Raw genomic sequence first — 13,791 nt, forward strand, 5'->3', positions numbered from 1 at the left:
ATACGATTTTAGTTGGGTTCAGTCATGTAAAGAACACCCTTTATTTTTAACAAAGCTGTCAGACCAATTTTTGAATTTTCTTAATAGTTAACTGATCAGAATTTTCTCTCATTAGAAAATTGAATTAAAAATATAATCATTGGACCGGAGAGATAACATGGAGGAAGGGTGTTTGCTTTGCATGCAGAAGGACGGTGGTTCGAATTCCAGCATCTCATATTGTCCCCCAAGCCTGCTAGGAGCAACTTCTGAGCGTAGAACCAGGAGTAACCCCTGAGCGTTAGTGGGTGTGACCCCCCCCAAAATAAATAAAATAAGATTATTTTATTTTCTTCTCATTTTTAAACTTTATTATTTATTGATTGATTGATTTCTGGGCTACACCTGGCAGCACTCAAGGGTCACTCCTGGCTCTGCAGTCAGAAATCACCCCTGCCAGGCTGGGGGACCTTATGAGATGCTAGGAATCGAACCGGGTCCTTCCTGGGTCAACTGTATGCAAGGCAAATGCCCTACAGATGTGCTATCTCTCCTGCTCCCATATTTCCTTCTCATTAAATGACTTTTCAAGAGCTCAGCAGTCAAATGGTTAATGAGTTTTTTATTGGGTAGTGTAAAAAACATCTCTATCATTGCACAGTCATTTTGCCACACTGTTCATTAAAAAAGCTTCTCAGTGCAGAAACTTGATTTATTTTCAAAGCTTGAAAAGTAGTATTTTTTTTTTTTTTTGTGGTTTTTGGGTCACACCCGGCAGTGCTCAGGGGTTATTCCTGGCTCCAGGCTCAGAAATTGCTCCTGGCAGGCACGGGGGACCATATGGGACGCCAGGATTCGAACCGATGACCTCCTGCATGAAAGGCAAATGCTTTACCTCCATGCTATCTCCCCGGCCCCGAAAAATAGTATTTTGATTCTTTTTCTATTATTCAAAAAAGTAAAAAAGTTAGGAAATCTTTCTGTGGTCTTTATTTTGACATGATTTAGAAAAAGCATTTCTGTATTTAAAGAAACGAAGAAAATCAGAATTTGCAGTGAGTCTACGGCCATACCACCCTGAACGCGCCCGATCTCGATCTCTGAGGCTAAGCAGGGTTGGCCTGGTTAGTACTTGGATGGGAGACCACCTGGGAATACTGGGTGCTGTAGGCTTTAAAAAAAGAAAAAAGAAAAAAGAATTTGCAGTGATATTATATGTCTTCTATAAAACTTTTATCACCGGAACAAAAGGATTTTGCAATGTTGGAGCTAGAATTCAAATTCCAATAATATAATGATATAAAGTACTTATATTTATAACTCCTGAAAAATAAATTCCAGCATTCAGATAGCATTTATATTAGTCATAAATTTCTATACTATAAAGCAGTATACATAAAATTGAAGGTATAATTTTGTGCATTTCATATTTAGGAATTTAATGATCTTGGAAACTTGACGATTTATTTGGTCATTAACACAGACCTTTTACTTTTCTGTTTTTACATTTTCTTAATCCTGTCATTATTTAAAGAAATGCTCTATAGATATTTCCCAAATATCTCTTTCTCCAGTTAATAAAAATTTATTTTGCTGATACTAGGAATTTGAATATATGCCTTGCAATGAATATATTTTCCTCTTTCTTTAAAATGGAATTGTTTTACTTTAGTGCTTTTAAACTACTTATATTTGGCACATATTTTATACTCTGGCTTAATTATAGAGTTGGATGATATTTGGTAGCAGTTAATATTTTTTCAAAATCATCTTGAAAAGTGACAAGTATTATATTTCCTCTATTTGCTTAAATAGTTATTGTTAGTGTGTTTCTTCGCGTCTTTTATCCAACTTACTATCTTTTATAATAAATATATTTCAGGGCCTCAGAGTTAGCACAGCTGTAGTGCATTTGCCTTGCACATGGCCGACCCGGGATGGACCTGGTTTGACTCCCAGCATCCATTTGGTTTCCTGAGCCTACCAGGAGCAATTTCTGAGTGCAGAGCCAGGAGTAACCCTTGAGCACTGCTAGGTGTAGCCCAAAACCAATATATATATATATATATATATATATACACACACATATATATATATACACACACACACTTGTTGGGGGCCATTTCTTACTGATTTCATTTACTTAAAATTCATTTGAGTGGCCATAGAAGATAATATCTATATCTATAGAGCAGTGGGTAGGGCTTTTATCTTCAACACATTTGACCCAGGTTCTGACTCTGGTATTCCATATGGGTCTTCTGAACACTGCTAGGAGTTATTGAGCTACAGAGCCAGGAGTAAGCCCTAGACACTGCTGGGTCTAAACTCCCTACAGAAAACAAAGCAAAAACAAAGCATAACATAAATTATTTCAGAGATTCATATGCAGTTTTATTATGTTCTTTAGCTGTATTTATTAAATGAATTCATCTTAAGATCAAATGGTAACTTATATCAGTCTTAGAGATTTTTTAAATGAATTTATTTAGATGCTGTCTGGTTTTGTGTTCTGTTTGTTCTTTTTTGTTTTTTGGTTTTGGTTTTTGGGTCACACCCAGTAGTGCTCAGGGGTTACTCCTGGCTCTATGCTCAGAAATTGCTCCTGGCAGGCTTAGAGGACCATATGGGATGCCGGGATTCAAACCACTGACCTTCTGTATGCAATGCCTTACTTCCATGCTATCTTTCCGGCCCTGGGAAGTGTTCTTTTAACCAGTATTCAGTATTTAAGCAGAAGAATGAGTAAGTATTCTTAACTGCAGATGAGAATCATAACATTTTTTATTCTTTTTTTTTTTTTTTTTTTTGGCCACACCTGTTTGATGCTCAGGGGTTACTCCTGGCTAAGCGCTCAGAAATTGCCCCTGGCTTGGGGGGACCATATGGGACGCCGGGGGATTGAACCGTGATCCTTCCTTGGCTAGAGCTTGCAAGGCAGACACCTTACCTCTAGCGACACCTCTCTGGCCCCTCATTTTTTATTCTCACTGATTTCAGCTCTGATGAATCAATGTATTATCTCTTCAAATAGGCTTTAGGAAAATTACTTCAGTGATCTAGTGTTATGCGTACATGCTTCCTAAAGTTGTTTGATTCAGTTTATCATTTATTTTCTTATATAAAAGTAAATTAATAAATTTCTTCTTTGTTTGTTTTGGGGCCACATCTGGTGATACTTGGGTTACTCTTGGCTCTGCACTCAGGAATCACTTTTGGTAGGCCTCAGGGGATGCCTGGAATTGAACCTAGGTTAGCCATATGTAAGACAAACACCTTCCTACTATACTGTGTGTCCAGTTCTTAATAATTTCTATTTAGATTTTAATTATTTACCCAGTCTTCTTAATTTTACTTAATTTTTTCTGTTTTAGCTTTTTTTTGGGGGGGGGGGAGGGGGTCATACTTAGCTGTATTTAGGGTGACTGTGAGGTACCAAAAATTGAACCATAGACTCCTTCATACAAAGCATGTGCTTTATTCCTTTCTGTTGTCTCCCCAGCCCCTAGTAAATTTTTCTTTTTTTTCTTTTTGTTCAGTTTTTGGGGGCACACCTGGCTGTGCTCAGGATCTAATTGCCTTCAGGAATTTTTCCTGACAAGTTCTGGGACCTTGCCACTTAAGACAAGCAGACCCTACCTCTTGTACTATCAGTCCAGCCCCAATAAAGGTTTATTTAATCTTTAATGTTTGATTGTTGTGGAATTGTGAGATTATGGTACTGAATTAAAATTATGGGTCCGGCGAGGTGGCACTAGAGGTAAGATGTCTGCCTGGCAAGCTCTAGCCAAGGAAGGATCACGGTTCGATCCCCCGGCGTCCCATATAGTCCCCCCAAGCCAGGGGCGATTTCTGAGCACTTAACCAGGAGTAACCCCTGAGCATCAAACGGGTATGGCCCGAAAAACCAAAAAAATGAAAAGATTTTAATTAGTCCAATAGTGCATAAATCTTGGGCCAAAACAACATTAAGTTTAGCTTAATCTGATTACTCTCAGGGTAGCTGGTATTTACACTTACATTGTGAGTATATAATGTACTTTATTATAACATGACTATAATCATTGTTAGTAATCAAAATAATATAGAAGAAAAGAAAGCAAAACTACAGATTGTTTAAAACACTTGTATTTCAGGAAAACACTTATTTCACGAAAATTTTAATTTATAAGCAATTACTGCAAAGTTTTTGTCTACTTATTTCTATGTTGGGCTTTTTGAATATAGCATTTTATGAAAAGGTACACATTTTGGGCCGGGCGGTGGCGCTAAAGGTAAGGTGCCTGCCTTGCCTGCGCTAGCTTGGACGGACCGTGGTTCGATCCCCCGGTGTCCCATATGGTCCCCCAAGCCAGGAGCAACTTCTGAGCGCATAGCCAGGAGTAACCCCTGAGCGTTACCGGGTGTGGCCCAAAAACCAAAAAAAAAAAAAAAAAAAAAAAAAAAAAAAAAAAGAAAAGGTACACATTTTGCTTAACCTAGATCAGGTAATGCTATGTAGACACTGAAGTTTGTATTGCTCACTTAATAGCATTTTGTAGAACTTTCCATGTTATTGCATGTCCATCCTGATGAATTTTTCTTATTTTGTTTGGCTAAAACATTGGTGAATGGTGAATCACTGTAAATACATAGATGTATATGTACATATACAAGCATGATCCTTGACTCTGCATTTGGGATGCTAATTTTTTGGGTATATATGTTTCTTCCCTCCTGTTTTGGGTTTGGGGCACAGTTATTCCTGGCTCTGTGCTCAGTGATCACTGTTGGCAGGGCTTGGGATACTATGGTATTGGTGATCAAACCAGGGTCAGCTATCTGCAAAGCAAGCATGTTTTCCTCCTGTACTATCTCTGGCTCCAAGGTATGTATCTTTTTTTTTGGGGGGGGGCACACCCAGTGATGCTCAGGGGTTATTCCTGGTTATGCGCCCAGAAATCACTCCTGGCTTGGGGGACCATATGGGACACCGGAGATCAAACCATGGTCCGTCCTAGGCTAGCACTGGCAAGGCAGGTACCTTACTGCTCCATGTCACTGCTCTGACCCCTGGGTGTATGTTTTTATATCAAAATATAGCATTCATACAGAAAAGTACACAATTGTAAGAGGTCATCAGTTTCCTCAAAGCTCGTCTTAAATGGCAAGTTCCTCAGAATCTGCCAGAAATGATTCCTGAAGGCATAGTTAAGTCCTGAGCACAACCAGGTGTGCCTACAAAACTAAACCAAAAAAAGAAATTTATTGTGGACTGGGGAGATAAAACAAAGGAATAAAGTGAATGCTTTGTATGAAGAGCCCAAGGTTCCTACTTGCTGAGAAGGTGAGCAGAGAGGGCTAATTTTCTTGCATTGCATTTGCTCTTACAGGCTATTTAGGGCTGGAGCGACTCCTGAGTACTGTCCCAGGAGTAATCTCTGCCTGAGTATCACTGGGTGTTGACCCCCTTCAATAAAAGGCATAACAAAAAATAAAGTGAACATAACTATATTCATGCACAGATCTGGAAAACTATCTGTTTTCCAGAGGCTTCCATACCTGTTAGTCAAACTTCTCTGCTTTCTACAGATCACTGCTTCCCTAGGTTCTTTATTGTGTTGTTTGTTTTGATTTCGAATTCAGTTTACATAGAAACCACAGTCTATTTCTGTGTCTCATTTCTTTGTTTTACTATTTATAAATGATTAGGGTGGCAGTAGTTTCTTTTCATTTCTGTATAATTATTAGTTTAGTGTGAATATATAAAAATTATTTTCTCATAGCATTTAGATTATCTCTAAATGTTGATAATTAAAACAAAGCACTATGAATATTGTTGGATGTATCTTTTGGTTTATGCACAGACTTCTATTTAGTTGTATGAACTAAATAGAATGAACTTAGGATAAATGTATATATACATATACATATATATGTATATGGGCAACTTTAGTAGGTACTATCAGAAGGTTTTTCCAAGGTGATTTCCCAGTTTATACCAATTGTTGCATATCTTTAATGTTACTGTTAACCCTTTAAATTTTAGCCATTTTTGTTGTTCTGTAGTGTATTAGAACGTGATTTTAGGTTGCATTTCACGGATACTTAATGAAATTCAGTATTTATCAATGTTTTATTCACAAGTTGATTTTTTTTTTTTTTTTTTTTTTGTGGTTTTTGGGTCACACCCGGCAGTGCTCAGGGGTTATTCCTGGCTCCAGGCTCAGAAATTGCTCCTGGCAGGCACGGGGGACCATATGGGACGCCGGGATTCGAACCGATGACCTCCTGCATGAAAGGCAAACGCCTTACCTCCATGCTATTTCTCCGGCCCCTGAATATTATTTTTTATGATGTCTGTTTCTCTTATGCCCACGGAATCATTATGGTGTTTTTTTCTTTGTGATATTATAATAGTTTTATCTGTTTTGCCATATATATACATATTCATATATCTTGGTTATTTTTCTCTGATTAGCCTTTTATTTTTTGATAAACAGCTAGATTAATAAGGTTCAACTTGTAAATCATTTCCTTTGGGGTAGTGTTTTGTGTATTAGGTTTAAGAATTACTTTTCTTTTTTTTGGTTTTTGGGTCACACCCGGCAGAGCTCAGGAGTTACTCCTGGCTCTATGCTCAGAAATCACTCCTGGCAGGATTGGGGGGGGGGTGCATTTGGGATGCGGGGTTTAAACCACCGACCTTCTGCATGCAAGGCAAACACCTTACCTCCATGCTATCTCTCCAGCCCCTAGAATTCCTTTTCTTTCTTTTTTTTTTTTTTTTTTTTTTTTTTTTTTTTTTGGTTTTTGGGCCACACCCGGTAATGCTCAGGGGTTACTCCTGGCTATGTGCTCAGAAGTTGCTCCTGGCTCGGGGGACCATATGGGACACCGGGGGATTGAACTGCAGTCCGTCCAAGGCTAGCGCAGGCAAGGCAGGCACCTTACCTTTAGCGCCACCGCCTGGCCCCAGAATTCCTTTTCTTAAGTCATGAAGACACTCTGATAATTTACAGGTACTTTGGTTTTTTCTTCTCATTTAGAATAACAATCTCTATGGAACTGCCCCTGATGATGTGAATAGGGACCAAGATTGAGTTAGTGGACTTTTTACTTCATTGGCTTACTCTTTTTTTTTTTTTTTTTTTTTTGGGTCACACCTGGCAGTGCTCAGGGGTAATTCCTGGCTCCGGGCTCAGAAATTGCTCCTGGCAGGCACTGGGGACCATATGGGACGCCGGGATTCAAACCGATGACCTCCTGCATGAAAGGCAAATGCCTTACCTCCATGCTATCTCTCAGGCCCCTGGCTTACTCTTTTTAAAACAACAGTGTATTTCAGTAATGACACATTTTTCTATTATTAACATTAGAGATTTGTTCTAAAGATGGGGCTTATTATCTTTATGCTTGTAAAATTATACTTGTTTAGAAGATAATTCTTTTAATTAAGCTAATGAAAATCAATATATTGTTACTACTTTAAGATAGTTACTATTAACATTTTGTGTTTAGCATTTTAATGTTTACTTTTTTGTTTTCTATGTATAAAATCTACTTATATACTATATAAAATTACAAAAATGTTTTTCCCCATTTATATATCACTTTATATTAAACCATAAGTACTTCTTGTCTGATTTCTAATAACTGTAAAATGTCATTTAACTATATTGTGATTTATCTCATTTTTGGATATTAGAATGTTTACACTTTTATAATCAGAAAGAATGTTGTGATTTTTTTTTGAATTATGAGAACAAAAGATGCAAAGAAAGAGGACAAGGTAAAGTTACAGTGGAAGGACAATCACCCATAATATAATTCTCAGAAGAAGTCCCCTTGCTGCTATCTTAACTTTGAACTTTCAGCCAAAGAACGTTAAGATAAATAAAACAGAATCCATGTACAATTACTTTGTCCCTCAAGTCCCCAGATTGTAACACATTATAATTCTTAACAGCACACAAGGCAACCTAAAGCCATAAAACTTACATAACTTCTTAAACATTAGAGGCATAGTATTTTTTATATTTCCATGTACATGCATATTAGCTTAAGTTAACCTCAAATTTTAAGTGGGTTTTTTTTTTTAAGGATTAGAGTTAAAGGAGCACAATAAAAATGGTGTTAGAGTGGCAATTGTTGTTTGCATAGGCCCACCAAAATATCAGAGGCATGGAAAGGAATAACCTTGGCCTAAATACAAAGAGATCCTACCCCTGAAGTTTCCTGGCATAAGACCAACTCTAGGCTCCAGGCAAGTTATCGTCCAATCCAAGACATTGTCTGTAGTGCCAACACACTTTTCACACAGTCTCTGTTGTTGGTATCATGTTTCTGTATTAAAGATCCTGGAATCTGCATATCTTACATTGAAGTCATGATGTGGAGCGACTTCTCGTTTCACCTCACCATTAAAGGGCAATGAAGGAAGCCCTGTCCTGTAAGCAGGTCCTTGTTGTCTTCTCAGTGTTAAGGGAAGTCTCTTTTGAGCAGGTTGATGTCTGAGCAGTGGTAGGGTCTTCCGTAGTAGAGGATTGCTTCCAGGTGATGTTATAGACAAACCTCACCATTAAGGGGCAATACAGCAAGCTCTGTACAGTAAGCAGTTCATTGTTCTTGTTAAGTCTTTTCAGTGTTAAGGGAAGTCTCTTTTGAGTAGATCAATTTCAGAGCAGCTGTAGGGTCTTCCCTGGTAGAGGAATGCCTCCAGGTTATATACAACCTTGGATGTTTTGTAGATGTCTTCTCTAGATCAGGGGTGAATGGAGAATGCCCATTCTTCTGAGGCCTGTGCCAGGTAAGGATGTTGTGATTTATGTAGACATTATTGTCATGAGATTATTTTTCAATACTGTAGTTGCCCATATCTGTGGGTGATAGAGTTAATCTTTGGAGATTTTGTGAATTTGCTTTCAGGCCAGTGCAAAAATACAAATATTTCAGTCAGTCATGATTCATAATTATTTTTATTTCTCAGAACCTTATGACATTTATTTTTACAATTGTAGTCTATGTCTTATGGAGTCTATGTAGCAATATGTCTTAAATGTTCATATATTAATTAAAAGACTTGCCAAAGATTACTAAGCATCCTGTGAGCCTCAGAGAGTCATATTTTTTGCTGATGGGTATTTGCATTAATACGATGGCAACTGACTGGTCAGCATTGTTGCTCAAGATTGGGAGCAGGGCCCTCTTGTGATTTTTGAAAATGAGAAAGTGAAATTTCCAATGTTGGTCTATGCTCTTCTGTATTAGAGGTTTCTTTCTTTGCAATGCTTTTTGATAATATTTTGCCAATAATAGAACTTCTTTCAAAATATGAGTTAGTCCTCTCAAATTCTGCTGCTGTTTTATCAGTTAAGTTTTTAGTGATTTGTTGTCATTTCAGCAATGTTCACAGCATTTATACCAGGAACAGATCCGTCTTAGGAAGCTACTTTCTTTGCTCATTCGTAAGAAGAAATTAATCTGTTAAAAGTTGGATCAAAGTGAGATTGCAAGAATTTAGCCACACTGTCAGGCTCCACTTTTAATTCTAGTTCTCTTCCATTTCTACCACATGTGAAGTTACTTCCTCTACTAAAGATTCCAGTGCCTTAAAATGAGGGCTAGTATCTACTTCTTCAAAATGTTTGTTAAATGTTCTTATTTTGATCCTATCTAACAAACCATGAAGTTTTTAATTGCCATCTGGAATGGTGAATCCTTTCTAGAAGTTACTTGCTTTAACTTTATGACACCTTTAACCTTATGGCGCCTTTAACCTTACGAAATGTTTCTTAATCCTGACACTTAAAATGATTCTTTATCCATGGGCTGCATAATGGATGTTGTGCTAATAATTTAAACAATATTTGACTTCCACACATCTCCATTCAAGTTTAAAATGCTCAGTAAACCAGATTAGTAGAACAGATATACTCTGGTTTATTCCACTTACAGAGTACATGCAGAATAGAGATGGCATAATTTTAAGACTTTAGGTCTTTTTGAGTGTCATATGTATATCGATTTCCAGTCCTTTATTTATTAATTGCAAAGTCCTAAATAAACCTCTAAGATTTTGAAGCCAAACATAGACTTCCCTTCAATAATGTAAGTCCTAGATGGTGTCTTCTAGTTGAAGGGTGTTTGATATACTTTGAGAACCTTTAGAATAGTATAACCACCTTCATTATTGGCTTTAGCTAGATCTCCTGGATAACTTGCTATAGTTTCTGTAGGAGATCTTGCCAAAGAACTTAAAAATTGTGCTTTCATGCTCTGGAAGAGATATCTTAAGCTTCAGACTCAGCTACTTTCAGACTTTTCTTCTGCATTGTCTTGATCTCTCTCAATGGAATGGAAAAGAGTTAGGGCTTTACTTAGAAGAAGCTTTGGCCTAAGGGAGTGCTGTCACTAACTGTTTATTGCTTAGGGACCAGTGTATTTGGAGACCAGGCAGTGCAGGGGATTAAGTTTAGGTCCTCAGACATGTTAGACATATGGTCTATCCCTTGAACTATTTTCCTGTCTCTTGGAGACAACTATTTGTTTCTTATCTCCTGAAGCAGAATGTTAGATCCTTTAGTCAGAGACCTAGGTCTTATTTTTTTAAACTTCCCCCAAATATCAGTGCTTTGTATAGAAGTAGATAATTACTCAGTGTTTAGTATACAAAGGAAATGTTTACAGATCAGAACAGCTCAGTTGTTGAATTGGAAGGCTTGGGTTCAAATTTTATTTTAGACAGTTGGATTTTAGACAGATAAGTTGACCTTGGTGAATGTTTAAATGGTTTAAAATACTATGCTGTTTTACTGTAGAATTAGATATAGCACACTACCTATAGACTGGATACTTCTAAAGCTTGTATACTTGAACCGAGAGGATGGTGCCTCACATAGAAATATTAGAGAGCTCTTCTTTGACTCTACAGAGGTCATAGGTATGGCATTATATGGATGCTAAATATTTTCTCTCTTCTTTCCCTTCTATTGTTGCTGCTGCTGCTGTTGCTGCTGTGATGACCAGGGAATCATATGATGCCCTTGGTTGGTACCTGGCCACACACTTACGTTATGGCGCTTGCTGGGCGTTAGTTGTGTTTGAACACTCTTTGGTTGTATTACTTACCAAGGGGTGCACACCTTAAGTATTACATGCATATTTGCTGTATGCTGGGGATTAACACATAAAGGCAATGCTGCCCTAAGGTTGTCCTGTTACAGCGCCACTGTGAGTACTGGCCTCCTATCTGCAATTTAGGCACTAATTCCCTGGGCCCTTAAGTGCTAAATTGTTTTATTTTGAAGGCCGCACCCAACAGTGCTTGGGTTACTCCCAGCTTGGTGCTTGGGACCACTGAGCATGTTTCAGGGACCATGTGTTTTCAGAGACCAAACCATGGTCTCTTTGCATGCACAGTATGCAAACAGTTCATTTAACTGTACCCTAAAATTTTTTTTGTGGGGTGGGAGGATCATATCTGGTGGCTTTTAGGTGTTGCCCTGCACTCAGAAATTATTCCTTGTAGGCTCAGGGGGCCATATCAGATGCTGGGATTGAACCCAGGTAGGCAGTGTGCAAGGCAAATGCCCTACCTGTTGTGCTTTAAGGCCCCCTTAAAATTACTTTTTAAATTGGTACATTGAAGTATAATTGTTGCCTATACTTAGTACATTTGGTATTCTATAGTTAGAAAAATGAAAGCTTAAAATAATTTTTAGCTCCTAATTTTGAATTATTTTAAAATCATTAAGAATTGGGGCTGGAGTGGTGGCGCAAGTGGTAAGGCGTCTTGCCTTGCCTGCGCTAGCCTAGGACAAACTGTGGTTCGATTGCTTGGCGTCCCTGATGGTCTCCCAAGTCAGGAGCGATTTCTGAGTGCATAGCAAGGAGTAACACTTGAGTGTCACCGGGTGTGGCTCACACAACCACCACCACCACCACCACCACCCCGGTCCAAAATAAAAGAATTGCAGGCATGGTATAGAGTTTACATAAACTGTTACCACCTTATTATGTCAGTGTGTATAGCCATAGTATCCGTATCTTCAAATTTGAACTATTCTGCCATAGTTGAGTTTGCCAGTTAACTTCCTAATGTCCATTTGCTATGCCTGTATCTCATATTTACTATCTTACATATCTTCCATCCTGTGATTTAACTCATTTTCTCCTGTAGGACCACAATACAGACTCAATTGGATAGCGTCTTGTAGCATGCTATCTCAGTTTGAGTTGAATGTTTCATGATTAAAGTGGAGCTCGTTTTTTGCCAGTACCCCCAAAGTTATGTACATTCTTAGTATATGATATCAGGGAGTACAAAATATGAATATGTTTAATTGCTGCTGACATCAACTCTCATCCTTTGATAAGATAACTCCTACTTTCTTTCTACTGTTAATCTCACTATTTGACTCTGATTGTTGGAGGAGAAACTGAATCTCTGCACTCAGGAATTAATTCTTAGCAGTTCTGTGGGGACCGTATGGGATGCTGGGGATTGAACTTGGGTCAGCTGTGTGCAAAGTAAACACCCTACCCGCTATACTATTGTTCCCTCTCTGTGTTTCTTAAAATTTTTACTGATTTTTAACATCCATTGATAGACCCTGCCTGCTGTGTCTGCTGTATCAACTTCTCCCTCCTTTGGTGTTTGCCTAGTCTTCCTTTATTTTTTATCCCTCCCTCCCTCCCTCCCTCCCTCCCTCCCTCCCTCCCTCCCTCCCTCCCTCCCTCCCTCCCTCCCTCCCTCCCTCCCTTCCTTCCTTCCTTCCTTCCCTTCCTTCCCTCCCTCCCTCCCTCCCTCCCTCCCTTCCCTCCCTTCCTCCCTCCCTCCCTCCCTCCCTCCCTCCCTCCCTCCCTCCCTCCCTCCCTCCCTCCCTCCCTCCTTCCCTCCCTCCCTCCCTCCCTCCCTTTCTTGTTTTTGGGTCACACCTGGCACCACTCAGGGGTTCCTCCCGGCTCTACGTTCAGAAATCGCTCCTGGCAGGCTCGGGGAACCAAAAGGGATGCTGGGATTTGAACCACCGTCCTTCTGCATGCATGGCAAATGCCTTAGCTACATGCTGTCTCTCCGGCCCTTCTTTCTTTCTTTGAAGAGGATGGGGGACTTTACCTGGCAGTACATAGGCTTTACTCCTGGCTCTGTACTCAGGAATCACTCCGATAGAGCCGGGGGAGGGGGACGGGGTATGTTCAGTGCCACAGATTGAACCAGATCAGATACATACAAGGCCTGTGTGTTATCTCTCCAGCTCAGTCCTTGATTTATTTTGAGTTTATACACTGTGTGCTCATAGCTTACTTCTGGTTCTGTACTCTGGAATTATTCCTAGTGGGATTTAGGGGACCATATAGAGTGCTGGAGATTGAACCAGGTCAGACACATGCAAGGTAAGTGCCCTATCTATTGTGCTCTCTCTCCATAACCTTAGCCTAATGTTTGTAATGTTTACCTAATTCTGAATTTACTTTTTGCTTGTTTGTTTCTGAGTCACATTCAACAATGCTCAGGCATTACTCTGGGCTCTGCTCAGGAATTACTCATGGCAGTGCTTGAGGAAGCATATGGGATACCTGGGATTGAATCCAGTTTGGGTATTTGCAAGATAAGTGTCTTGCCCACTGCACTACCTTTCCTGCTCTGTGAATTTACTTTATTAAAGAAAAAGAAATCCTTCTTTATGTTAATTGTAGCTGTTTCTTCATTTTCATTAAGTTTTCCTTAGTTATTTGGATTCATGGTATGTGGATATTCATTTTATTCAATGACTCATACTTCAATATTGTATTTTGTTGCTCAAATCAATTTTGCTATGTCCACCTGGC

At 39.0% G+C, this 13,791-nt stretch overlaps 1 protein-coding gene and 1 pseudogene across 2 annotated transcripts in view; both read left to right on the forward strand.

Moving 5' to 3' along the window:
* Positions 1-13,791, forward strand: part of ZNF148 (zinc finger protein 148) — a 104,817-nt gene that overhangs the window by 39,073 nt on the left and 51,953 nt on the right. The gene's annotated exons all lie outside the window — the stretch shown is intronic.
* On the forward strand, positions 1,039-1,152 carry LOC126026939 (uncharacterized; annotated as a pseudogene).

The sequence above is a fragment of the Suncus etruscus genome, chromosome 13, assembly GCF_024139225.1.
Source record: "Suncus etruscus isolate mSunEtr1 chromosome 13, mSunEtr1.pri.cur, whole genome shotgun sequence".
NCBI lineage: Eukaryota > Metazoa > Chordata > Mammalia > Eulipotyphla > Soricidae > Suncus > Suncus etruscus.